The sequence below is a fragment of the Mirounga angustirostris genome, unplaced genomic scaffold, assembly GCF_029215605.1.
Source record: "Mirounga angustirostris isolate CCGP_5_RB_7025 unplaced genomic scaffold, mMirAng1.0.hap1 SCAF_5, whole genome shotgun sequence".
Taxonomy (NCBI): Eukaryota; Metazoa; Chordata; class Mammalia; order Carnivora; family Phocidae; genus Mirounga; species Mirounga angustirostris.
In genome coordinates, this window is record NW_026991713.1 from 100,572,249 (window position 1) to 100,578,446 (window position 6,198).

Below are 6,198 nucleotides of genomic sequence, written 5' to 3' on the forward strand. Positions count from 1 at the left end.
GTGAGTTTGGGCCCCACACTGGGGGTAGAGGTTATATTAAAAAAAAATTTAATAATATAATGTATTTTTCAGTTTATAAGGTCCTTTGCTGTCTTTCCTGGGTTATGATTTAATTCTGGAATTTAATTTGATATCCTCTTTTCCAAAAGGTAGTAAGTGAAAAATTACATTTATTTCCTAGAATAATTAGTGGAACTTTCAAAATGTACTGTAAAAAATAATTTAGGGCGCCTGGGTGGCTCAGTCGGTTAAGCGACTGCCTTCGGCTCAGGTCATGATCCTGGAGTCCTGGGATCGAGTCCCACATCGGGCTCCCTGCTCAGCGGGGGGTCTGCTTCTCCCTCTGACCCTCTCCCCTCTCATGCTGTCTCTCATTCTCTCTCTCAAATAAATAAATTAAAAAAATTTTAAAAAAATAAATAAATAAAAAATAATTTAGCCAGGCAAAACATGTCATTTGAGGGATGCCTGGGTGGCTCAGTCAGTTAAGCATCTGCCTTTGGCTCAGGTCATAATCTCAGGGTCCTGGGATCGAGTCCCGCATCAGGCTCCCTGCTCAGTGGGGAGCCTGCTTCTCCCTCTCCCTCTGCTTGTGCTCTCTCTGTCAAATAAATAAAATCTTAAAAAAAAATGTCATTTGAATCTCTAAATCTGTGTTTACCGAGATAGTTGCATAATTTGTGAAGTAATGTACCAAGAGCTTCTACCCTCAAAAACTGGGTGAATTCAAGAATAAAGTCAAATGCCATATTTAAAAAAACAAAAAACATGGGGTGCCTCGGTGGCTCAGATGGTTAAGCGCCTGCCTTCGGCTCAGATCATGATCCCAGGGTCCTGGGATCAAGCTCCACATCAGGCTCCCTGCTTGGCAGGGAGCCTGCTTCTCCTTCTCCCTCTACTGTTCCCCCTGCTTGTGCTCTCTCACTCTATCAAATAAATAAATAAAATCTTAAAAAAAAAAAGAAAAAGAATAAAAAAACAAAAAACAAAAAACAAAAAAACAAACCTGGGTGAAGTATTCTCTCACATTTGGTTTGGATTAGCTCAAATTTATTTCAAAGACTTTATCAGTAATTTTCTTTATCACAGATGCCTTCATAGAGAACAGATAACACAGACCTAATTCACTATATGTACCAACCTACACATGACAGTAAGAATACAAATGGGGGCCCCTGGGTGGCTCAGTCATTAAGTGTCTGCCTTCGGCTCAGGTCATGATCCCAGGGTCCTGGGTTCAAGCCCCGCATCGGGCTCCCTGCTCAGCAGGAAGCCTGCTTCTCCTTCTCCCACTACCCCTGCTTGTGTTCCCTCTCTCTGTGTCTCTCTCTGTCAAATAAATAAATAAAATCTTTAAAAAAATAAGAATACAAATGATAGTAATGGAAAGGAAATGGTAAATGTCAGTATTCTATGTTCTCTCTGTCCTGTGATTTTTCAAAAATAAAGCATGGGTGGGCGCCTGGGTGGCTCAGTTGGTTAAGCGACTGCCTTCGGCTCAGGTCATGATCCTGGAATCCCGGGATCGAGTCCTGCATCGGGCTCCCTGCTCGGCAGGGAGTCTGCTTCTCCCTTTCCCACTCCCCGTTTGTGTTCCCTCTCTCGCTGTGTCTTTCTCTGTCAAATAAATAAACAAAATCTTTAAAAAAAATAAAAAATAAATAAATAAAAATAAATAAAACATGGGTACTAGCTATTTCTTTGTTCTCCTAGTGTAAGCTCCCTGGACAGGGACATACTTTTTTGAGTACTCATATTTCCTTTAATGTGCTTGTATGTACATTGTCTGTTTTTCTGTGATCTCTCAGAGGGCAAGAGCTATTATTGTTTTTAAGATTTATTTATTTATTTATTTATTTATTTATTTATTTATTTGAGAGAGAGAGAGAGCTAGAGAGCGTGAGCACAAGTCGGGGAGTGGTAGGCAGAGGGAGAAGCAGGCTCCCCGCTGAGCAGGGAGCCCGATTCAGGACTCGATCCCAGGACCCTGAGATCATGACCTGAGCCGAAGGCATATGCTTAACCGACTGAACCACCCAGGCACCCCAAGAGCTATTATTTCTTAAATTTAGCATTAAGTGAGGATAGGAAGCATACCAGATACATATTTCTTCAGTTATATTTATTCTTACTTTGATAGAAGCCTATGGTTCCTCCTGCACAAGTAAGAGAAACCAGAAGTTTACTCTTGAGTTATTTGTGTTGAGCTAATTAAAAGTGAGTTTTTCCAGGAAGGTAATAGTTCTTTCACCTTTTATTTTAAGATTGATTGATTGATTGATTGATTGATTTATCGGTCCTGGGATCGAGTCCTGAATCGGGCTCCCTGCTCAGCGGGGAGCCTGCTTCTCCCTCTGCCTACCACTCCCCGACTTGTGCTCACGCTCTCTAGCTCTCTCTCTCTCTCAAATAAATAAATAAATAAATCTTAAAAACAATAATAGCTCTTGCCCTCTGAGAGATCACAGAAAAACAGACAATGTACATACAAGCACATTAAAGGAAATATGAGTACTCAAAAAAGTATGTCCCTGTCCAGGGAGCTTACACTAGGAGAACAAAGAAATAGCTAGTACCCATGTTTGTTTGTTTATTTATTTATTTATTTATTTATTTATTTATTTATTTGAGAGAGAGAACACAAGTGGGAGAGGAGCAGAGGCAGAGGCTGAGGGAGAAGCAGACTCCCTGCTGAGCAGGGAGCCCAATGTGGGGCTCAATCCCAGGACCCTGAGATCATGACCTGAGCTGAAGGCAAATGCTTAACCGACTGAGCCACACAGGCACCCCTAGTTCTTTCACCTTAAGAAGAAAAACCAGCACATGGTGCTAAGAATGAATGCAGAGAGTGATTCGAGAGTGCTTTCATGGTTGTCAAGTGAGTGAAACTTGGAGAAATGATGAAAATTGGCAACAGTATAAAATGACAGAAAGAATGGGATAAGACAAGTTAAGAAATGATCATTCAGTCTAACAATTAGTAGATCATAGAGCAATTTCAACAAAACTACGGAGTCAAAATGCAGTTTCTAGTAAGTTGGGAAGCGAATGGGAGGTGAAGAAAAGAAGCCAAGCATAGACTCAAGGTTCTTGGCTGTGGAGGAAAGGTTGGGTACATGAAGATGGAAGTTACTAAAGGAGAACGAAAGAAAGTCTTCAGAAACTAGTACAGATGAGTGGGTCTCAGTACTGAGAAGGAAGAACTAATGGAGAACGGAAGGTTGAAGATAGTAAGAGAAAAATCAAAGTCCCTGAAGAGATGAAAGAAAGTAGCACATTATGGGAACAGAGACACCCCTTCCTCTAAAGCAGGGGGGAAGGAAGCAAGTACAAGTACAGTGACGTTAAGTGAATGAGAAGGCAAGAAGTTAAGGCAGTTGGTGACTTTGGGAAACAAAGAGAAAGTACCAGGAGAGCTCCCTTAAGGGCTTAAAGCAAATTGTGAATGCCCAAAATGGCTACTTTGGGAAGTAGGAGAAGGAGCAAATGTTTCCTGAGAAGTGTTGTTCTTCCCTTCTGAGGGCTTAACTAAGGTTAGAGACCATACAATATTTTAAAAGATTTATTTATTTTATGAGAGAGAGAGAGCGAGCTCAAGCGCATACACATGAGCTCAGGGGGAGGGGCAGAGGGAGAGGGAGGGAGAGTCTCAAGCAGACTTCCCACTGAGTGCAGACCCTGATAAGGGCTTGATCTCATGACCCTGAGATCATGACCTGAGCCAAAACCAAGAGTCAGACCCTTAACCAACTGCGCTATCCAGGCACCCCTAGAGACCATAAATTTATGATGATATCATCTGTAAATGTGCTGTTCTCCAGCAGCACACATAGAAGGCAAGTAAGAATAATCTGAAGTGTAGGGGTTATCAGCACTGTTAGAACAGAAAGACAAGGGGCACTTGGGTGGCTCAGCCGTTAAGCGTCTGCCTTCGGCTCAGGTCGTGATTTTGGGGTCCTGGGATCGAGCCCCGCATCGGGCTCCCTGCTCAGTGGCAGGCCTGCTTCTCCCTCTCCCTCTGCGTGCCGCTCCCCCTGCTTGTGCTCTGTCTCTCTCTCTGTCAAATAAATAAATAAATAATCTTTATTAAAAAAAAAAAAAAAACCAAGGTGAGATTACTGGAAAGAATAGTCAATGTTACACACCACAGAACTAAGCTGAATAGGAAAGTAAAGCCCCAGGGCAGGAGAATATACCAAGTAAGAGTTTGCCAGTCTGCTCTTCCTCTTGTATTTCTCATTCTCTCTCTCTCTTTTTTTTTAGATTCTATTTCTAAGTGATCCCTCCACCCAACGTGGGGCGCAAACTTACAACCCCGAGATCAAGAGTTGTACACTCCACTGACCAAGCTAGCCAGGTGCTCCTTGTATTTCCCATTCTGATTAATGTCAGCTATTCCAGCTAGTCTCCCTGTCCTGGATCCAGTCAATTGGAACTTTTAAACATCTCCCATTTTCTTCTTCATATTTCCATCATTGCCTCCTTTGTTTAGTTAGGCATTTTCCTTCACATGAATTATCATTGCAGCCTCCCAAACCTTCAAGTGTTGTTCTTAATTGATCCTCTGCCACCAGAGTGTTTAAAAAAAAAAATCAGGGGCGCCTGGGTGGCTCAGATGGTTAAGCGGCTGCCTTCGGCTCAGGTCATGATCCCAGGGTCCTGGGATTGAGCCCCGCGTCCAGCTCCCTGCTCAGCCGGGAGCCTGCTTCTCCCTCTCCCTCTGCCTGCCACTCTGTCTATTGTGCTCTCTATCTCTCTGTCAAATAAATAAATAAAATCTTTAAAAAAATCTTAAAAAAAAATAAATCTGATGTTAGGTGGTTGTGAGAGAGGGAGGGGTTGAAGATAACCCTTTGGCATTTGAATGAATGATGACCCATTTTAACCTTGACATAGAATGGAAGAAGAGCAATCTAACAGGAGAGGCAATACATGTGTAGGGAGGAATGTTACATAAGCATTTATTCATTTGGCGACAACTCTTGAACACCTGCTATGTGCCAGGCACTCTTCCAGATGCTGGATATATGACGTAAGCAACAACAAAAAGACATAGAGCTTACTTTCTAGTGGTGAGGGGATTCAAAATAATAAGTACAAGGCAATAAATATGATTTTAGGTGCTCATAAGATCTCATAAAAGTAGAGAAGGCAGCGAGTGGAAGGGTGGGAAGGGGGGATAGGGTAGTCAGAGAAGGGCTTAAGATTGATGACATTTGAACAGAAGCTATGTTGTAAATTAAAATGACAAATTGCTAATTGAGTATCAAAACAGAAAGGATTACTTCCAGTAAAGGAGATGACATTTGTGTTGGGCTTGGTAGGGATTTTATGGGTAAAGTTTCATGGAAATGGTCAATCAAGATAAAAGGAAGGGTATGAGCCAAAGCTAGAAAGTCCATGCTACAGTCAGAAAATAACCAGTTAATTATTATATAATAGGGATAAGTAGGGGCCAGATTGTTTCAGTATTTGAATGCCATATTACTATCTGTACTTACCCTCTACTCTTCAGGAGTCACCAAAAGTTTATGAGCAAGAGTGTGACATGTCCAGAAATATGCTTTAAAAAAAACAATCACCTTTTACAGAATGGATTGGAGAAGGAAAAAAACATCAGTTAGAAACTTATTGTAGTAGCCCAAGTGAAAGGTAATGAGACAGAGAGTAGAAATAAATAGGAAGAATGTCTTATAGAAGATATAATATTTGAGAGCCAGTATGAAGATAAGATCACCATGATTTTGTTTTTTTGTTTTTTAAATGTAAGGACAGAAAGAGAGACAAAAATACTGAGTTCATATGTCTGGGAAGATCTTTTTTTTTTTTTTTAATGTCTGGGAAGATCTTGATGTAACTAACAGAGAAAAATCACAAGATAGAAAAAAGTAAATTTAGGAGATGTCAAGGGACACCGGCGAGAAGTCCCAGCTTTTCCATAGCAGTAGCTGTAACTCTGAGACTGAAGTGCCTTTCCGCTACCCCTATACCTTGCTCTTCTGGACGGATGAGACTACAATTGAGTTTTGAACTAGCTTAATATGATTAAAGTCAGTCGTTCACAAATTTCAGGAAAAGGAAGTAATGTCTGCTATCTGACAAAAATAGTAGCAGGGCGCCTGGGTGGCTCAGTCAGTTAAGTGTCTGCCTTGGCTCAGGTCATGATCCCAGGGTCTTGGGATCGAGCCCCGCATCGGG